This window comes from Heterocephalus glaber, unplaced genomic scaffold, assembly GCF_053883595.1.
Source record: "Heterocephalus glaber isolate CG9 unplaced genomic scaffold, H.glaber_assembly_v1.0 deba00000071, whole genome shotgun sequence".
Taxonomy (NCBI): Eukaryota; Metazoa; Chordata; class Mammalia; order Rodentia; family Bathyergidae; genus Heterocephalus; species Heterocephalus glaber.
This window is the reverse complement of record NW_028258137.1, coordinates 7,768,181-7,788,937: the sequence shown is the minus strand read 5'-3', so window position 1 is coordinate 7,788,937 and position 20,757 is coordinate 7,768,181. Positions and strand designations below refer to the sequence as shown.

The window sequence follows — 20,757 nt, the reverse complement described above, 5'->3', positions numbered from 1 at the left end:
AGAAGTCAGCCCCCAACTCTCATTTAGAACCTCGTGGATGTGAATGGTCATTTCTTAACAGCATGACCATCCTTGAGTGTTTTCCAGCCACAAGAACTTTGCTGGGGAGCCCTGCATACTGACCAGGATGCCTTGGCCTTCATGAAGGCCGGAACAGTGGGATCAAGATGCAAAACCAGCGCATTTCATGGGAGGTTAAGTGTGCAAGGGCAAAGTGATGCAGGAAGTGCTGGGAGCAAGGAGGAAGGAGCCCTGGTCCCAGAACATGGTGGATCTTGCCACTGCCTACGCTAGTGACAGACCATGCTCAGCACTGCACATTTTGGCCAAGGCCTGAGAAGGGGCAGGAGTGAGTCAGGGACCCTTTCCATCAAAGGGGATAGGAAATGGGGTTTTGAAAAAAATGGAAACCACTAAAGTAAACAGGAAGACATAGAGCTAGAAAGTCAGATTTGGGAGGAAGAGGAATTACAGGTGTCCAGTAATTCCCTTCTCTTTATAGGAGCAAAAGGGATTGGTGTTGGGGAGCGAAAATGGCCACACAGCTTGTTATGACCATGTGTTCAGGGAACACCGTCCACAGGGCTCACTGTGAGTGGGATTTCTATCCTATCCTAGTTCACAGAGCCGTGGAAAGGAGAAATCTGTCCCCAAACTAACAGGAATTTACTTCTTCTAGTAAACACACTCATAGAAGAAAAGGCAAAACCCTACAAAATGAATCATGTGAATAAGAAATCCAGAGAGACTGTCAGATTGGGAGGGGAAAAACGTGGGAGATTAAACCTAAGAACTGACAGATCTGTGGAGAAAGAACAGGAAAAAATATCAGCCTGTTGGGGAAACTGTCAGAAGTTGTTTTGCAACATTTTAAAACCAAAGTTGGCTCAAATATAAAAGATTTCTTCTTTCTTGATAAGATTCCCCCCACCCCGCAACTATTTCGACAGCACTAAAATCTTCTTTGCTTTAAGACAGTTCATGCAGAGTCTGTCTTCCGGAAAGATCCCTATTGAAACTCTTGCAAATCTTGGCAGAGCTTGGATCTGACTGCCCGGTGTTTCACAATGTTCCCTCCTGGAAAACGCATCCCACATTCTTAAAATAGTATCAGGTCTGTGGCTGGTGTTGGTGGATGGGGAGTTGAGTTCACAGCTTGAGGAGGCAGAGATCCCGGTGAAGGCAGAGCTAGCTTGGGGTCTGGGTTTCCCCCAAGGTGGGTCAGGAAAAGGACAGTAAGAGAAGACATGTCCAACCCTCTGCTTCCCTCTGGCCTCAGCCCCTTGAAGTCTAAGAAGCTTTCAAATTTAAAATGGAGACTCATCCAGCGAGTCAGGGAGAGCCCAGTGGAGTCCCATGAGGGCCTCTCACAGTTGAAGAGGGAGGGCTCCAAAGTCCCATGGCTGTAGAATTGTGACACTGAGCTTAGGGATGGAACTTGGGACCTGGGGTTGGAGGACACATGTCTGAGTCCTGTCTGGTTTCCGTGAGCCTCAGCCCCCTCACTGTAGAGTTAGTCCTATGCTCTGGTCTTGGTAGTGAAAGCAGAAAGGCACCCAGTAGGAACTCAGCTATGATTTGTACAGTTGTTCCTAGCACCCAAGAGGAAATGGTTGGAATATGGTGGGAAAGAGAAATCGTCCCAGTGTGGTCCATGGTTAACTTCCATATTCTGCAGGGAGAGCCATCCATCCTGGCTTGCACCAGCAGCGTGGCCGCATGTAGTGAGTGGGGATGGCAAGCACAGAGGCCCCGAGTAGTGCCATCACTCTGTCACTGTTCCCTGAGGGAGGTAGCTCTTTCTGAAACAAATTCATGTGAACTCCAAAATAGGGACACTGAGCAGCCAGACAGAAGCTCCTTCACCTTCTCTTCCACAACTAGCATTTCTAGATTCTCCATGTAGATTCTCTACATTCTCCTTTGTCTTCCCTCAGAGTCACATCTTTACACACTTACACTTTCACACACATGCACACCGACACCTTACAGATGCACGCACACTTGCACACGCTCATACATTCACAGAATTGCAACATGTCTCTCCAAAGCTCAGTTCTTGCAAACACTCAGTTTTAACCACAGAGCAGGAAATCCTTAGGCATCCCAATCATCCTTTCTGTTATCTAGATAGAGCCCTTGTGGGTGCCTGGTTTGGCTGAAGTCAATGTGGCAGCCTTTCTGGGCCTGAATCTTCCACTAAGTCTCCTCTAGAACCTTCCTAGCTTGACATCAAGGATGTTTGAGGCTCTTTCCCTGCCTCCCTCCCATACCTCTCTCTTCTGCAGCTTCAACCACACCGATACCCGCCTTGATGTCTTCTCTGAGATGTTCCTCTGTCCCTGCCTTGTGTACTTTCTTGCTTCTCCGATCACTCAAAGATTGTTCATTAAGATGGCTCAGGGACCAGATTCCAAGCTGAGGTTCTGGTGGGAGGCAGTATTAATATAACTTCCATTCCTGCAGACCAACTTCTAATCCCCAAACCTGGTACTTCATTGATTGCCCTCCACCAACAGATACGTCCAATCCTATGCTTTGGATCTTTTAGGCATCTCCCAAGTTTGCTCCTCTTTCCAGCCCCATCACCACCACCTCTTGCTTGGACCTTTGCTGTAGACTCTTAATGGCTCACCCTGCTTCCACCTTGGTGTCCTGTAATCCAATCTCTTCATGGCCATGGCAATTTTTAGAATAAGTCCTTAACTGCTGGCACCACCCCAACCATCTGGCGTCAAGCACTCTTGGGTTTTCATAGCTCTGGCGTCAAATACCAAGACAACAGCCTACTTTGGCAGCCTGGCTCACACCGCATACCATTTTTCTCAGCAGCATTTTTGAGTTCTCCAGACCTGCTCTTTTTCCTTACCCCCAGGGCCCTTCCACAGCTAAGTCTGCTGTCTGGACCTCCTCTATCTCCCTGCTGCTAACTCCCCCTTTCTCTCAGCTCTCGGCTTAATTACTGCTTTTGTAGCGAAGCTTTCCCGCACCTCCGCACCTCCGTAATGTCTGTAAATCCATTTGTCCTCACAGACATCCTAATGGTGCCTGTGTCCAAGGCCGCACTGCAGAATTCTTGGGCCCTTGACGCTCTTGCACTTGTGAGTGTCTCCCTTCATTCCAAAAATTATTTCTGACATTGGTGCAAAGGCAAATATAATCCCCCTGGGGTTCATTATTGACTACATTATCATTTAAATTTTACTCTAAGTTTAAAAGAAGTTGAAGCAAAATGTTTTCATGGGGCCCCAGAAGTTTGCTGGGCTCGATGTCTCCTGTTGCTGATGGGGTGTCCCCCCAAGGCTGCACAGAGTCAATCCTTCATCACATATGGCATCTGGAAGGGTTTCCAGGTACTGGTGTGACTATTTTCCTAATGCATATCAGTCTGCCTCTGAGCTCCATGAGAGTGGAAGCCATATCTGTCTTCCTCACCTCCAAATTCCCAGCAGCTGGCCAGGGCAGGTGCCACAGGGGCGACTGCTCAGGGAATGGCAGCTGGATAAGCCAGGGATGAGCCGGACTGCTCTCCCAGTTGCCAAGCATGGCAGTGCAGGGGGAGCTCTCAGTACTCCCTCTTGCCTGTGTCTGGGACTAGAGATGGCGTGGGTTCCAATGCACAAGGAAGGATGGGTGGTCCCCTTTTCCAGGCTCTGCTGGTCTCAGATGAGGGTTACTCAGAACTGAGGCCACAGAGCAGAACACTCGGTCCAAGTACAGACCAACCAGCATGGCTTCTGGGTACCATACGAAGGTACCCAAATGGCCAATTGGTGGACAGGGTCACCTTGCCACCAGTAGCACCTGGCAGGCATATGGCAGGGACTCGAGGCAGCATGGGGCACAGCTTCCTTCCATGCCACCCCTGGTCTGCAGAGGAAGTGGATGCAAGGGCAGGAGCTTCTTCCTAACAGGAAGTTGCTGGCTTTCCAAAGGGGTCACAGAGGGGGCTTCTGGAGGAGATAGAGGCACTGCCCACTTCAGCTGCTCAGTGACAGTTGCCAGCATCAGCCCATGTCCTCAAAGGCCCTTGTCCCAAGCACATCAGCCTGGCTCTAAGTGATGAGCACAGGACAGGCACCTGGACCTTTGATCCCTTGCTGCTCCCTGATCCCCCAGCTGAGCTTATTTTTAATTTTGATGACATGCGTTTGGGAGAAGGCAGCCTGGCAGAGCTATGTGATCCCCCTGACTGCAGTGATCCTGGCCAAGACCAGCTTGGAGGAGTGTGGAGTCCACACCACTGCTGCTCATGAAATGCAGACAAGCTGCTCCATCTTCCTGTGAGGGTGAGAGATAATGTAGAAGGAGGCTGCACACAGAGTGGCACAGCCTACCATGGCCAAGTGCATTGGCTTTGTCATGAAACCTGAATATCTGTCCAACTAGAAAGGCCACAACTACCATTGGGTTTTGCTCAGATTCTTGCTCTGCAGCCCATTTCTAGGGCATCCAAGTTTTAAGTGGGCCAAAGGTGGTCACGGGTCTGGCTGCTGCAGGAAGGATGAGCTCGGGTTCCTCAGATGTGAGGGGATTTTCCTGGCAGGAACAGTTTGTGCCGTGGTGGGCTTCAGTCCAGGCTACCTCCTGCTGCCAAGAAGAGCATGGATTTAGAGTGCTGGAAGGAACCTCGGCCTCAGTATAAAGTGCGCATGTTTCAGAGAGGTCCGGGTAAGGGAGAACAGAAGCAGGAGAGGAGCTGGGCCCGAACCTCCAGCGAGTCCCTGTAAGCAGGAAGAGGGAGGGATTTAGACACCTGCAGAGCCCAGTATGAGTCTGTGACTGTCACATGCCTCAGGGCTCCAGTCCTTCTCCCTCTATCTATCATTCTCCCCCACCCTGCCCCAGAAATGGAGAGTCAAGAGGCTTTTCCAAGCTATCACTGTTTTCCCTAAGCCAGGTCATCTTGCTGCTGCACCCCAAAGGGCAAGCAGATCTACCTTCATGTGAAGTCCCAGAAGGGATGGTGAATGAATTCTAGTAGCTTTTGGCTAGTAGTGTCCTATCAGGAAATGCTGGCACATCAAGAAGTGTCTCTGATAGGACCTTGACATTTGAAGACCGCTTCTTGCTGAAGAATCTTCTAGAAGAGAGGAGAGTTTAGTAGATTGTCCTCTAAATTGATCAGATCATCCACTTAGCCTCATTAAGTGAATACTACCATGAAATACCAAGGGGTGGACCATGCCAGATGACAAAACCAGCCACAGTTCCTGTCCCAGGTGTCCTCCAAGCCAAGAAGGAGAATCTAGAAAATTAATCCCCCAAATCAACCCCTGCTTTCTCCTGGGATGAGCACTGCAGAGAAGGACCACACCTTCTCCAGGTAACCAGTTCTCTTCTAATTCTTCAAGGGGACTTTGGCCTTCAGGAGAGATCCTTCAGAGGCAGGCGACAGTGATGGTGGTAGATTCACAACTGTTTCACATGTGGGACAACTGGAAAGTGGATGCATCATAGCTATGGAGGAGAAGCCAGTGGAATGCCAGCTCACTATGGTCCAACACTGAAGGGGCACTACTCTTGGGAGAGCATCACTGGGCCTGGTCAGTGTTCTGGGATGGCATTATTCAGGGCAGGACCAGAAGAACCAGCAGGGAGTAGTTTGGGGAAGGGGTAGAGGTGGCTTTTGGACTCTAACTTCTGGGTCATTACCTCAGGACCCAACTGTCTGCACATGGATGACAGGTCTCATCTTGCTTCTGTCTGAATCAGCCACATCGTGCCCATGTTTATGATGCGCTCCAATGAGGACCGTCATGTTTTTCTATTGTTCACCTTGTATTCTTGAAAGCCTTCAACTCTTCCTGCTTTATGTGTCTCCCATCTGGAGTTTCTGGAATGTCCTGGCTCCTCTGGGATTATGTGGGACATGGTAGTGGACAAAACCATGAACTTCAGAGCAAGACAAACGTGATCTACAATTGCAGCCCCAGCACTCATGAGCTATAGGGCATCTTGCCAGAGGCTCCTCTGAATCTGTTTCTTCATCCACAAAATGAGGTACTGACTCACTGTCAGGATTTCTATGAGGCATCGCGTGAGATCATGTGTGCATATAAACAGGCTCGGAGGAAATGTTTTCACTTTTCTGGGAGAGAAATGGACCATTTTGATCTAATTCTTTTAGTTTAGAGCCAAACGCTTGGAACCAAGCAGCACCAACCTGTGGAAGACCAAAGCTGGGCTCGTTTTGTCTCCTGTGCTTACTCTGAAAATGCTTTAGGTGTTTGCATCAAGTCTAAGAGGAAAGGCAAGGCCCCTGCTCAGGAGGAGTGGGTCCTACAGATAGGGTCAGAGCTGAAGAATAGGTCAGAGAAAAGAAGAAATATATAGGTCAGAGCTGAAGAAAAGGGCAGAGCTGACTCTACAGGGATGACTTAGAACATCTGCTACCCTTTAATGACTAGAGTGCTGGAGCTGCACATGCCAGGGCAGCTTATGGTGATATCGCTTCCTAACTCTGTCCAGTGACAGTGACGTCATATCAGTAGCTGAAAATCAGCCACAGAGGGAATATTTACACCATGGAAATTGGCAAACACTACAGATCAAGACTCTCCACTCCTAGAAAGCTGGTTAGTAATCCTATTCCAGCAGACCACTGCCCTCAACAGCAGATAAGGGAAGGCCCAAGTCCATGAACCACCTTCAAAATCTTTGTGTTCCCTAGGGAAAGGAACCAGTAGCTCAGATAAGCACCAAAGCCTGAGAAGCTTCTTCTGCCTTGAGCTGACCTCCGGGAAGAAGTTGCCTAGAGAAGTTTGCAACCAAGGATCAGCTTCCATCCCTCTTGTCCCTGCCTTAAAAGAGTAGAAGGTCCCTGGCTGGATGGTCACTTAGTCTTCATCTACCAGCTCACCCACCGAGAGGCCTCACAGCCGCTCCTTTGGCTGTAGCCAGGAAGGATGCTGGACTCACGATGGCTGGAGATGAGCAGTGTCTGTGAAGCCAGGCACTGGGGCTGGCACCTCTTAACAATTTACTCTTCCCTTATAGGGGCTCCAGAAGGCCGAGGCACGGTGTTGAAGTTTGATTAGTAATAAGAACATAGCAGCTTCACCTCTAACATTTAGCACTCTTCCCCAGATTGAATTACTGATCTCTATCTGAGGGACCCATGCTAGCTTGCTGCCTGGGAACATTACACTCTCTAAAAGCTGTCAATCTCTGTCACTATCTTTGCACAATGGAGCCCATAGCTATTTTTAAAGGACTGTGTCACCTTTCAAGAGAAATTGTGTCTGCACAGAAGATTGATTTTTTGTGGTTGTCTCATACACAGATTTGGTGGTCTTTCAACTTCCAAGGTGAAGTTAGGTGTTCAGTAAGTTACCAGCCCACATTGTTTTGATTTTTATTTTAGGGAGAATATGAAGGAATTGAGAAAGATAAGATAAATGCTAAATAACCAAGTTCCCATGGAGAGCCACAGTGTGCATAAGAAAGGAAAGAATGGGACATCAAGGACATCTATTCTGCAACTATGGAGTGTCAAGCATTTGACCAAAAATAATTGCAATTTTGCTTAGCCTTTTCCAGAGTTCTGTAAGATGAGGGTTGCTAACCACATTTACAGTTGATTTTGAGTAGCACGGTAGACTCTGGAATTAAACTCCCTGGCTTTATTATCCCAGCTTCACTTACTGGCCTCTTCCTAGCAGTGACTTTGTGCCTCAGTTTCCTCATCTTCAAAATGGTAACATTAGCATTGCTTACCTCATCACAAAGTCACTGTAAGAATCAAATAAGTTAATCCAATTAAATATTTAGATAAGTGCTTTGAATTAGCAAGTGGCCCATTAAGTATTAGTTTTTGGCTTGCATGTATGATTCCAAGGGTCAGGTCTAGTAACTACAACTTCTTAGGTGTTTTACTAACACATTGCTCTTACTGATCCATATAAATGTCACATAGGAATTATCTTCTTTTCAGAGGGAGAAAACTGCCCTTGCTGTGAAATCAAAGGATTTCGTTGTGGTGGCGATGGGCAGGTTACCCTGAGATCCCTCATGTCAAGGGTTTGATGCAGCAATCTGGAGTGTGGAAAGTTCTTAGCACAACACAGGATAACTATTTCATAGTCATTATTAGAAACACATATTGTCTTCTCAAGATGAAACGGAAACTTGGAAAGTTTTGAATGAATGAATGGGCATGGGGTAGGTTGAAGCAGTGGAGCGAAGCTAGACAGAACCTTTGGAGTATTTGTCAAAGGCAGTAGAAGACAGTGAAAGCCATGGATAGATTGCTAGACTGAATGCCATCATGCTCTTTTTGAAAGAAGTGCAACTCCAAGTTGAAAGGGTGCACTGTGAGTGTGGCTCACACAGGGTGGGCACTTGCTCAAGCAGATGCCTTGGTCTTGACAAAGAGTTCAGTGGAGGACTGTGCACTTACACTTTAAGTTAAAACCAAATGTATGTCACATATGGATGCATTGGCCTTTATGAGTCCTACTACTTTTTTTTTCTTTGGTACCGGGGATCAAATTAGGGACCTTGCACTTGTGAGGCAGGTGCTGGAACCACTGAGCTAAATCCCTGGCCCAGTACTACTACTTTTATGATTAGCTGTCCAACTACTAATCCTGTGAGCCTGCACAAGGGACTTTACAGTTCACCTGCAAACAGATTCCATCTTCAGAGGCTGTCCTGCAACTTCCATTAGCATCCTACATAGTTTCTTTAAAAAGGAGAGAATATGCAAGGAAGAAGAGGGCCAAAATCATCTATAAAGCTCCTGACTCAAATACTAGGAGTCCAAAGATGATCCAGAGGCAGGGTGTGGGATGCCCCTCCTTTGAGGATAAGGAGGAGACAGATACATCAGCATAATTATAGCATACCTGAGACAGGTGCTGCTAAAGTTTATGGAAACATAAAGGAAGGAATGGTTAATTCTGCTCAGAGTCACTAGAGCAAGAGTTCATATTAGGAGATTTGAAACAGATTGTAAAGTGTGCTGAGGTTCATTAGATGGAAATTCATCTTAGCAAGGGAAGAGAAAGAATAAACACTGGGAGTTTAAAGAGTGCAATCAATAGGCAGAATGTCAGTAGGTTAAGGATAGTTCAGGCTATTGGTTTGGAGGCCACTGGAGAAGACCAGCGATAGAGATGAGAAGGTGGTAAAAGGAGATCTTGTGAGGTCCTACACCTTTAATTGCAAGTTTCTACATCCCAGAGGAGGGAGCCCCTGGCAAATCGAAGCACCCTAGCACTGCGTGAGCTTTGAACTTTAGAGAACAGATCCAGGTATGTGGAGAATTATTTGAGGAACAGATCTCAAGGAGGACAAACCAGTGACACAGAGAAGAGGGACAAGGGATGGAACTGTAGATGTGGCTCCTGGATGACAACAGTAGGAGGCTGATGGGTTACTGCTTGGCCACAATCTCTGGCTCTTGGTGACTGCCTAGAGGGAGGTGCACAGGTGCCCGGTGCCAGGCTGAGTGGGTGGCAATGCCATGCACTGGAATCTGGACCTTGAGAGGAAAAGCTGGGTTCAGAGAAGGATTAGTGTTTGCTTTTGAATCTTTTGGGGACTTGAAGCCAGGCACACAGATCAAACATGTCACACAGAGTCCCAAATGGAGGATACTGTTTCCAAAAAATATATTATTTAGAAAACTTGCTGTGTTCCACATTAAACAGGTCTAAGGGATCATGTTTGAGAATCTCCATGTATAATGTAGTCATTTTGCAGTGATTACCTACAAAGAAAATCCTTAACCAGGTGTCGCACACTTGTAGTATCTTCCTTTGTTGATGCCTTGAGAGTCCAAAACTTTGCATATGTAGAATGAAAGAGATAACCCTATAAAATCATCTGGGTGTACACTCTTTCAAAGATAAACATAGACACTTTAAAAGTTTAATGAGTTGATGTGAGCATTCAGTGATTTAACACCAGACCACAAGCGATTCTGCTTTCCACTGATGCGACGTGGGGGAAAATATTTACAAGTTGTTTGCAGAGGTGAGACAAAGAAGATATTTGATTGGTGAAGAAGGAAAGTTCCTAGTTAGAGGTTAGCCAATGCTTTCTGATTGGTCACATCTCTAGTTAGAGTTTAATGGCCTGAGGTTAATTGTTTCTGACTGGTTACGCTTTAATTTCATTCTCCTGTTTACATTAAGTTGGATTTGGCTTTGCTTTTGTATGAACCCAAGGCACTGGAGCTGTTCTAAAGGCTTCCCATGAATCATCTTAACACACTGGTGAGCTCAATGTAAGTGTCCTTTTCTCTGGAGAGTCTGCTCTATTCTTTTCCCATCCCCCGATTAGGTAACATTCCCTATTCTATCTTCACAGCTATACAAATTCTTTGTAGTATTTTCATCAGCTGCATTTTCACATTTCTGTGTGTGTTTTTTTGTTTAATGGCTGGGTTTCCTACTAGCAAATGGAGTCCTTGAATACAGGGATAGATGTGGCCAAAGTTCTGGACTGCCTGGGACAGAGATGAGCTCAGTAAGGATGAGTTAAAGACATGAATGCTTGCTGGGTGACAGCTGCTTTACACTCAGTGACTGGGAGCCCTAGTTTTCCTGTTAGAACTACTATAGGCTCTGCAATTCTCCTGCAGATGTTGTTTGTTTGGGGTCTCTATGTCCTGGTCTTAGCTGGGCTCATTCACATGTCTGTGGATAGGCTGGAAGCTGGCTGATCTAGGCTGGATTGATTGGGACCAAAAGGTTTTTATTTCCTCATCTTCCAAATGATGCTGTAATACCCAGAGGACAATTATCTCAGTAGGGAGAAGTTTCCTATAACCATGAAACTTTTAACAAGGTACGTGTTCTTTCAATTATTTAACATATACCATATCCGACTAGTGGCACTACAGCGATGCTTTTCCAAACTGTGTGTGGACTGAGACTAAGAACTCATTGGAATGAGACACTCTGACTTGTTTGGATTTAACGGCTCTTTTGTCAAGGAAACCCTGATCTACTCTGTCAATGCTTTAATTGTGTCTATTTTGGCAAACAAATGTTTAATTTTGAGACTGTCTCTTTATTGTTGTTTCTCTATAAAAACCATATAAGTTTCTGTTGTACTTTCCTTCAGGAAAATGAATGTTTGCTTTATTGTTTCTAAGAACACCCCCGGTATATCAGCTGTCATTTTGGGGTAGCAAAGATTCCCTGAGCCTAGGAATAGTGTCAAGGTGTTCAAACTTCAGAGAAGGAAAATATGCAAAGTGCGTTCAACTGGGAGAGATTCAGCCTTTATAAAAAATTACTGTGGGGCAGAAACTCATGGTACTGAATATCTTTTGGAAATTTAGTAAGAGTACATGTAGAGTTTGGCCCTAACAGATAGAGAGTAGATCATCTATGTTCAAATTCCAAGATGACTCCTTACTTGCTTTTGTAAAGTTGAACAAATCTCATAACCTTTGTAAGTCTCAGTTTCACCTGCAGTAAAAGTGCATTATTATTACATACAGTGCATTATATACTACATATATTGCCACTACTATAAAAAGCCCATGAGTAGGGATTGTCACATACGCTGGAGTCTGCCTGTCCTTTATGGTGAGATTATACCTTTGCCTGCCCCAAAGTCAGAGATAGTTATGTGACTTGCCTTGATCCAAGAAATCAGAGTGGTGAGGAGTGTTGCTTCCTTCTGGAAGCCATTGAGAGTCAGGAGGCAAATTTTCATGCATTCCCTCCCTTCCCCATAATAACTAGTAACTTTAAATTGGAGCTTCTCCATCAGCCTAGGCCCTGGAGAGAGAAAGATGTGAAAACTGAGCCATGACAGAGAGCAGCATGAGCAAAAACTAGGCCCATGTTTGTTTAAGCTATTGATAGTTAGGAGATGTTTGTTAGTGAAGCATAGCCTGATCTATACAGACTGTCATAAAGATCTGAGATCATGTAGACAGAGTATATCGCAGCACCTTATGTGTGATAAGATCTCCATAAAGATTTGTTATTACTGTCATCACTCATATAAAATGCTAAAAAACTCAAGAACTTTTCTCTGTCTCTAGCAAAAAATAATCTCCCCCTAGATAATTATAGTCATTTCTTTTCCCCTGTGCTTTGATTCTCCCCAAAAGCATTAAGATCGGCCATGTAGTGTTCAGATCTAACACACTCTGAAGGAAATTTCTCCTCCACCTGAGACAGTTCTCTTTCTGTCAGTCCTATGGATGCTTGACGATGATGAGCACCCAGTTCCTTGACGATGCTGGCTCTCCAAGCCTGGCTGCTCAAATGATTCCCTGGGTATTGATCAGTCGGCTTTGTCTCAGGGCAGCAGTCAGTTGAAACTACTGAGGAGGGAACTGCCTTCTTTGCCTTGGGAGACCTCAGCCACCACCTGCCAGGCCGGGGAGGCAATAAAACTGAGCAGACACAGATGCAGTCTGCCTGTCTGCGACTGGAACAGGTCCAGTGGGGTCTAGCTTTGAAGTTGCACCCAGCCTCCAGAAGTCTCATTTTATCTCCAACGTGCTGATACTAAAGGAGGTAAGGACTGATACTTCTGCATATGAGAACATCTGAGATGGAGAGGAACTGGTATCTTTGGGGCCGGTTAAATTGTCAACATACGGGACAGAGGAGGAGGCCTGTCATCTGGGAAGCACCAACTCTGTATGTTGGGTACATTTACCTGATGGGGGGACATGACCAGTAGCCACCACAACTGTGTATGTGAACTCATTGTCTCCCCACGCTGACTCTGCTCAAGGTGTGTTAACCGTCACAACTGTTTTAGAAATAAGAAAAGTAGGGGGTTCAGCCCGAGGCTGCCTGGCTGAGTGATCAACAGGGCTAGGAGTCCAGTTTAGGTTTGCCAACCTCAGAAGCATGTCAAACTTTGGCTTTCCCCAGATTTCTGGGCTGTAATGGTTATCTGGAAAGCTATAGAATTAGAAAGAATCATCCACCCCCTCCATGTGAGAGATTCTTATTCAGGAGATCTATAGCATGGCTAGAAATTCAAGTTTTTAGCTGGTTGCCATGGTCATTCTTATAGCCTAGGAGTTTAGGAACTACTGACCAACAGGGCTGGCTTCATGAGTGAGCGTTCTATGGAGAATTGTATGGGTGGCTTAACACTCTGCTGTCACTGTCTTGCAATTCTTGATGATTTTACCTCCACATTTTTTTCATAAGTAGAGTCTGATGAGACCATGAAGCACATGAAAGAGCAAAGGAGATACACAAAGTGTGTGTGTGGGTGTGTGTGTGTGTGTGTGTGCGTGCATATCACTGATCTTTGCTGCCTTGTTTATATAGAGCATTTTCAGTGTCCCATGAACGGGGATGTCTAGTGTGCACACAGCACCAGGAATCCAGAGAAACTCAAAGCAAATAGATAAGTGTGTTAAGCCCACAGCTGCGTAAGCAGAGCTGCGGCAGTGCTGAGAGCAGTGTGTTGGTTTCTATTCAGACCAGGACTTGCTATGGGCATAGAAGGAAGACAGCAGTGTTCTAAGGGGCAGGAGTGACCAAGGAGCAGCACCACATGTGTGTAGCAAGAAGGGGTATGGAGCAGCAGAGTTAGTGTGGTAGAGCTTTTCCATTATCCTGGGGAAAATGTCATGCCTATCCCTGAAAGAGCTATGGCAGACGAATTGTATAATTTTGTCAGAATCTCATGAGTTAAGTGCTCTCTCATATGTGCATTTAAAAGTGATTTTTTAACAACATGAGGGTGAATAGCCAAACTGACGCTATGAGTCAAAATATTAAATTGTCCTTATTTAGATTGAAATAACACATTTAAAAAAATGCCATGATCATTGGAGAAAGAGTCCCTAGACAATTAAAAAAAAGGCTGTATATTTTAGTACCTGCTTTTTGGAATAAGGGCTCAACATTCTCATTTTCCACTGGGTGTAACAAGCTACAGAGCCCACCTTGCTGGTCAAAGAATTCAGATGATTACTTTACGTTTCCGTTTCTTTTTTGAAAGAAGAGAATGTGCCTGGAACACAGTAAGTGTTCGGCTGAGCTGCTTTTTGGGATTGCAGTCAGGACCTCTATAGATCAGGTAAGCGGCGAGGAGCAGAGGGCTCCTGAGCTGGTCGGCAGTAGCCCACTTCCGGGACAGCCAAATTTCACCGGATGCATTTCCACACCTGCTTTCTTGAATGCTAAGAGAAAGAAAAATGGACCCTAAAGGAGGTTTTGGGGACCTCATGCTCAGCTCTCTGTGGATGCCCAGCTTCCACAAAGGGAGAAGCAAAACATCACGGGAAAATTTCCCCCTGAAAGTAAATCAAAACAAGAGGCTACTTGGTCCCATGGGAGGAGCCCAGGCTCTGTGACCGGACCTTAGTGCCACGAGCCCAGGCCAGCCACTCAGCTCTGTGTGTCACCTGGAGAAGCCTGTTCTTCCTGAGCCTCGATTCTCCAACCCAGGTAAAGGGCTCAAGGATGTCTATCTTGGGAAAATTTCTGTTTGGACTCAAAAGGCTGTCCAAAGTGATGTCACTCACTGTCTGGCATAGTAGACAGTTTATCTTCTTCTCTCCTCCAGTGAAGTTTTTTCTCTTTTTTTATAGTTAACCAAGAGAAAGGGTGGAATGGAGTGACTACTTTTCACCTGCAAAAATCTGATATGGCACAAAACAAGAAAAGAAAGCAAAGAACAGAGGGAGGGAGAGAGGGATAGGGAAAGAAGGGAGATAGAAAGGCAGGAGGAAAAAGAAGGAAGGTAAATCTTTGTTTAAAAAAGAATCAAGCATTTGAATAAAAATCTTATCACTGATATTTAAGAACAGGAGAAACCTGACTTATGTCAGCGATGTCAGTTTTCCTCTCACCTAAATTTGAGACAGGGAGAGTATCACAGACTGTTTCATACAGATGAGGTACAGGCTAGCAGCATTTTCTATTTAGGGTTATCGAAAGAAAACCACCAGACTCTCAGAATTACTTTTTAGCTCCCTACCAATTGCCTCACCTGGTGTGGTTGCTCAGTGGCCCTGTGTGTGAAATGGGGGTGCCTATGCTACCCTTCTTGGAGAGGTGATACACAGACTGAACAACAATATGCCTTGCATGTTCAAAAGAACCAAGAGGTCTGAGCAACATCTTTCTGTTGTCAGCCCTTCCACCCCAATGCACAGGAAAGAGGCTGAAGAGGATATGGTTAACAAGGTCTGTGTGTGCACTGGGGCACACTGCCTCCCGCTCTGGGTCCTCAGACTGCATGCAGAAGATCCCATGGGGAACCACTCCCCTCTGCATCACAGCCTCCTCGACTTCAGGAAAAGATAGCCTTCTGTAGGGCTGTGTCCCCTGGAAGTACCAACATCCTTCCACCACAGCACTGCCACCTGTCTCTCCCAATCTCTCCCCACGTGCCAAGTAGCATTTGGAACACACAGGGCTTCCTCCACCTCCAGGGAGCAAATCTTTGCTGGAGGAAAGCACCTTGAAACCCCCACCTCTTCCTGCCAGTGCCACCCCAGGCTCAGTCCCCTTGGACTCATCTCTTCCTCTGTCTGTGATGCTTTCTGCCTCACCTTTGGGGGTACTTGAAGGGCTCCAGCACGCAGAGCAGTGCCATTCAGGAGAACTCTCGGCCATGATGGAAGTGTTCTCCACCTATACCATCCAAGATGCAAGCCATGGTGCCTACTGAGCACTGAAACATGGAACTGCATGTTCAATTCCACCTCATTTTAATAATTAATTTACACAGAAATAGTTGCACACACACCTTTCATGCTTTCATTCCTGGCCAGCACAGACCCAGTGAATGCAGAAAGCTGGGTACATGATAGGGCCCAATAACCCCACACTTTGGTCCTTCCCTGTCCTGCTTTTGCAAGGCTTCTGTAGACCCAGGTGCTTCTCAGAGTCCTTCAGCTCTCCTAGGGATTTCCAAAGGCTAAATGCTTTCAGAGAAGAGAAATATTCGACCAGACACTAGACCGGGCCAACCGTGATGTTCTGTGTCAGTCATTGCATGGTCCATTTGTCCAACGAGTGACAAGTGCTGAAAAGTTGGGGCTGAGTGGCTCCCTGCAGGCCTGCTTGGGGCTGAGGCTCCCCAGTCCACAGGCTCCTCCCTGAGTTCCTCAGAGGCAGCATAGTAGGATCTTTGTCTCCAGAAAGCCCGAGGGTCCCACAGGCTGGGAGTCGGCTGGTTTCCATCTTGTCTGGAGCACTCTCTTCCGTCTGCCCATCTGGCCGAAGGTTCTTTCATAAAAGCTCCTGAATGGGCTATGGCCCAGCCCTGGGGGTTGCAGGTTTTGTCTGCTTGAAAGCATTGGCTGGGAAGAGGACGTCGGGAGTTAAGAGCCGAGGACAGACTCATTTTGAACAATCAATACCGGATCCAAGGCCTTTTCCAGAACTCTGCTTCAGCAAGGAGGGTGTGTGTTACCGAGTGATCCGTCTCACTACATGATTTTCACACTTGACTGTGGGAATAGTGATCCTGGTCAGTTTCTACAAAGAAGACAGAATTATTTGTGTGGCAGACACATTACTGGAAGCTTGATGAACGCTTTTCTCAGAATAAATGCCAGTCGTCTTCCTAATGGCCTCCAAGGCCCCACCAGTAGGGCCCTGGGTAGCCTCTGACCTCATGTTCTTCTCTCACTGTAGCTCATTTCTGCTCACTGTAGCTACATGGCTAGTGTGTGCTTCTGGATCATGTGACTTAACTCCTGCCTCAGGACCTTTACACATATTTTCCCCTCTGATGGCCACTCTTTGTATCTCCAGTCTTTGCTCAAATACCAGCTTCCCAGTCAAGCTTTCCTAAACTACCCCGACAAACTGAAAATTGGAACTTCCCACCAGGGACTTTGCACGTCTTTTTCCTGATTACAGTTCTCTATCTCATGTCTTACTTTCTTGTTTGTGTGTGGTACTGAGGCTTGAACCCAGAGCCTTCACACTAAGCTACATCCCCCACATGGATAAGGATATATGTTTAAAATTTTAATATACATATATATTTTAATACATATGTATATATAATTTTAATATACATACATACAAATAGATATTTAAATTTTGAGACAGAGCTTCATGAAGTCACTAAGTTACCCAGTCTGGGCTTAGACTCATGATTTTCCTTTCCTACCTCAGCCTCCTAGAGTGCTGGGATCATAGGTGTGTTTGTGCTACCACACCTGGTTGATGCCTCACTTTTTAATACCTCATGGATTTTTGTTTATTTGTCTCCTCTTATTGCAAACAGGCTCCATGAGGGTCAGAGTTCGGAGCTATATCCCCTTTTGCACCTGGTGTGGTGGCCACTTCGTGCTGATCATGTGGGAGAGCTCAAGAAACATTTGTTGAATGAATGAATTCTCTCTCTTTTAATCTTCATGATCAGCTCGTCACAGCCAGCTTAAAATTGAGGGAAGTGAAGTTCCCCAGCTGATAAGTGGGAGAGATCCTTTCATGAATTCATCCAACCAGCACTTTTTGAGGGCTCACCATGTCCTCGGAGAGGGGTGATGACATAGACAAGACCCTTGAGCAGGGGACTCGTGTTCTCGTGACTCCCATGACTCCCAGGCGTGTGATTCCAGTCTGTTTCACCTCAATTGCAGCTGGCGCGATTACCTCCCAGAAAACTAGTTCCACTCTTCTCTTTGAAGACAGGAAGTGCTCTGATGCCTAAGGAGATGCATTGCCATAATGCTTAGCCCATTGATGTGCTTGCACTTATTTCCTTTTCTTTATTTTTTCCTACACTTACCTCAGGGATCACGACACGTGAGATTTGAGAGTTTGTGTAGATGGAAGCAACTTGGGAGAGACTGGAGCATGGCTTCTCCATGGCATTTGGAAAAATGGTGCACAATCAGCCCAGGGTCCATGGCTCGAAGGCAAACCGACCTCCCTCAGGGCTACAAAGGCTCAGAGTTTGGCTTCCAGTGGTGTTCTGGCTAACCTCAAATCATGAAAACTTTGGAAAGAGCAGATTTCGGTGATCTGAGGGGTTGTCTCCAGTGAAGCAATAACTTGAAAGGAAACTGAAATTCAGCAAACACCAGCCCTTCAAGTCCTCAGAGATGGACTCCCCCACCAGCAAGCTTCTGCAACTCTTCTCCTATTGGCACTCGCTTGGAATGGCTTGGGGGTGACTCAGCAGAGGGCCCAAAATAAAACGCTGTTAAGAGGAGCTTGACTCACCCACATGACTAGTTACTGGGTCAATCCAAGGAGGCAGAGCTTGTTGCTTCTCAAAAGTTTCCTTCCCCAGGGGCCACCTGGTGAAGGCGTATTTGGAAAGTTTCTGTGGGAGGAAAGGAGTGGGGTCAGGTGGGGAAATGACATTGACTGGTGATTGACTTTGGCATCCTTTGTCTTTGGTCTGAGATTAGAGATTATCTGCTGACAGTCACAGTGAGCCAGCAGGGACAAGGAGCAAGCTGGTGTCATGCACCAAGAGTTCCTCAGACATTTCCTCAACATGGAGCATGCTGGGTGCCGAGAAGTGCTTTGGCTCTGAGATTTCTGGATACACAGAGGTCCTCACTGGAGTTCATCCTGCCCCGAATTCAGCTCACTCACAGGCAGGCAGATGGTTCTTGCAAGGATGCACATCCACCCTCCCTGGAAAGCAGAACATTTCTAAGCAGCAGAACTGAAGTGGTGCTGGGAGTTGTCAGGGGTACAGAAAGGCAGGGCCACCACCTGCCCATGACCTCAGGGTCCAGGGTCACCCTTTATTCCTCTCATTAGGCCACCTAACATCAGGGACTTCTAGGTTTGGGTTTGTGTTTTTTCCAAAACAAATATCAGATCCACTTCTTTCTCTATCTCTGTTGCTGGCCCTCACCCTCTTGCCTGAGTAACCTCCAGAATGGATCGCACCACTTCTGCCTTCCCCAGGCCCACTCGCCACAATTCCCTCTCTACAGAGCAGCCACAGTTATCTTCCTCCAGCACATTCACCCCTTCAAGGGCGTCCCATCCATTCTGGGTAACCATTACTGTGGAACAGTCTTCCTCCAAACTGGGTAACCATAAAACAACTGGTACTTTGTTCTAGATCCCAGTTTGTGGGTCAGGAACACAGACAGGGCTCTGCTGAATGGGTTTCCTGTTTCACACAGCATTGGCTGAGGTCACATAGGTACTCAGATTGGGGAGAATCTGAGCTGAGAATCCTGCCTTGCATTGGAGCCTGGTTTGGAGAATCCAGGATTACTTCACTCACAGGTTTTGGTAATTCAGTGGAGGCGACTGAAGGGCTGGAGACAGCTGGAATTGTTGACTGGAGAGCCTATGTCGCCTCTCTAGCATGGAGTCCTTAAGAGAGTCGGGTTTCTTACATAGCAGCTTAGGGCCTCCAGAAGGAGTGTTTCAAAACAAGAAGTGGAAGTTGACCCTTCCTTGAGATCAAGTAGAAAACCAGCATAGCATCAGCTCTGCCATATTGTCTTGGCCAAAGGAGTCCTCCTAGAGCCTCTCAGATTCAAGGGTAGATGCCACCTCTGGATGGGAAGAATGTATGCTTCTTCTTCTGTTTACCACATTCCAGCACTCAGAAAGAGATCACTTTTCTGGCCAACAAGACCCTCATGACCCAGTTCCCAACTGCCCATGCCACATTCTTCCTCCCACATCACCCTTAAACCACAATGCACTCCTTCCTGTTCAACAAACACACCAAGCTTTCTACTCTTAACCTCAGAAACTTCATACCTGCTATTCCTTCTGTCTGAAATGTCTTCCCCTAAACCCTTCTCAAGGCTGGCTCCTCCTCATCCCTCAGGTTTCAGTTCATGTCTCCTCCTTATGCTGTGAGTCCCCTCCATAGCAGATTCTTCCAGCAAACCCCTACGACCAGTCTATCACCAGGCAGTCTAGAATGTTCTGGGCTCCCTGTAGAGACTGAAAGTAAGAACCAGTACTTAGCTCTGGGAGGTAAAGACGCATGCTGTTGTTGGATGGGATGAGTCTCAACTCTGCCTGTGGGTAGTTGTTTGCTCCCCAAGCCTCACTGTTTCTCATCCATTAAGCAAGGATAAATGGCATTCACTTAAGAGTGTTGCCATAAAAAAGGAAACGAGCCTGCACACATGTAAGCACCATGCAGAGTCACTGGACACGGTAGAGTTTCCATAAATATTACTTAAAAGACAGAACAATGTTTTCCCTCCCCTACATACAAGACTGGTTTCAGTCTATAATTTCCATGTTACTAGACATTCTGGTTGGGGCTCTGGGTTCCAGATGTTTTCTTGTGTTTAATTTGAGAGTGGTAATCTCAGCCAGCCCAGGTCACAGAATTCGTAGCATTCCATTCCTTACAGGGAGGGCGAGCATGGGGGACTTGGATCAGAGCAAACAAGCTTAGGAGCCGTAGGAGCAAACGCACAGCAGGCAAGAGAGATTTTTTAATAATAGATGTTAAAAAATGAATCCAAACAAGGGAAATATACCCACCGACTAGGGATAAATGTAATGTCTATCATGGGCTGTGATATATGTCTGCTCTGAGACCAGCTCGACAAAAGGCCAAATTTTCTTAAAAGCATGTTAAAATATTAATAGATATTTGAAACAGTTTTCCTGCAACTGCTGCCAGTCTTGGGGAAGATTACATCAGGCTGGAAAGAACAGGGAAAGACGCTGCAATGTCTTTGCTGTGGTGACCTGCCTGGGGCACCTCAGAAGCCACTTCAACAGGGCGGGCTGCGGTCTGGTGCGGGGGGGCCCTCAGGCTGCATCTGTGTGAATCAGATGTGTGGAGAATTTGATGACTGGCCTCAGGGGCTGTGATTCACTCCCTCTGGCAGGTTCT

At 46.5% G+C, this 20,757-nt stretch overlaps 1 protein-coding gene and 1 long non-coding RNA gene across 4 annotated transcripts in view; one reads left to right on the top strand and one right to left on the bottom strand.

The window, feature by feature from the left end:
- Maf (MAF bZIP transcription factor) overlaps positions 1 to 20,757 on the bottom strand; it is a 338,122-nt gene that overhangs the window by 113,043 nt on the left and 204,322 nt on the right. The window lies entirely within an intron of this gene.
- LOC101698707 (uncharacterized) overlaps positions 3,756 to 20,757 on the top strand; it is a 32,155-nt gene continuing 15,153 nt past the window's right edge. For 2 of the 3 annotated variants that reach the window (XR_015448501.1, XR_015448502.1), the window contains exon 1: positions 3,756 to 10,234. This is a non-coding gene — a long non-coding RNA (uncharacterized LOC101698707). The remainder of the gene's footprint in view (positions 10,235 to 20,757) is intronic. The other variant, XR_205164.4, reaches the window with a different exon arrangement.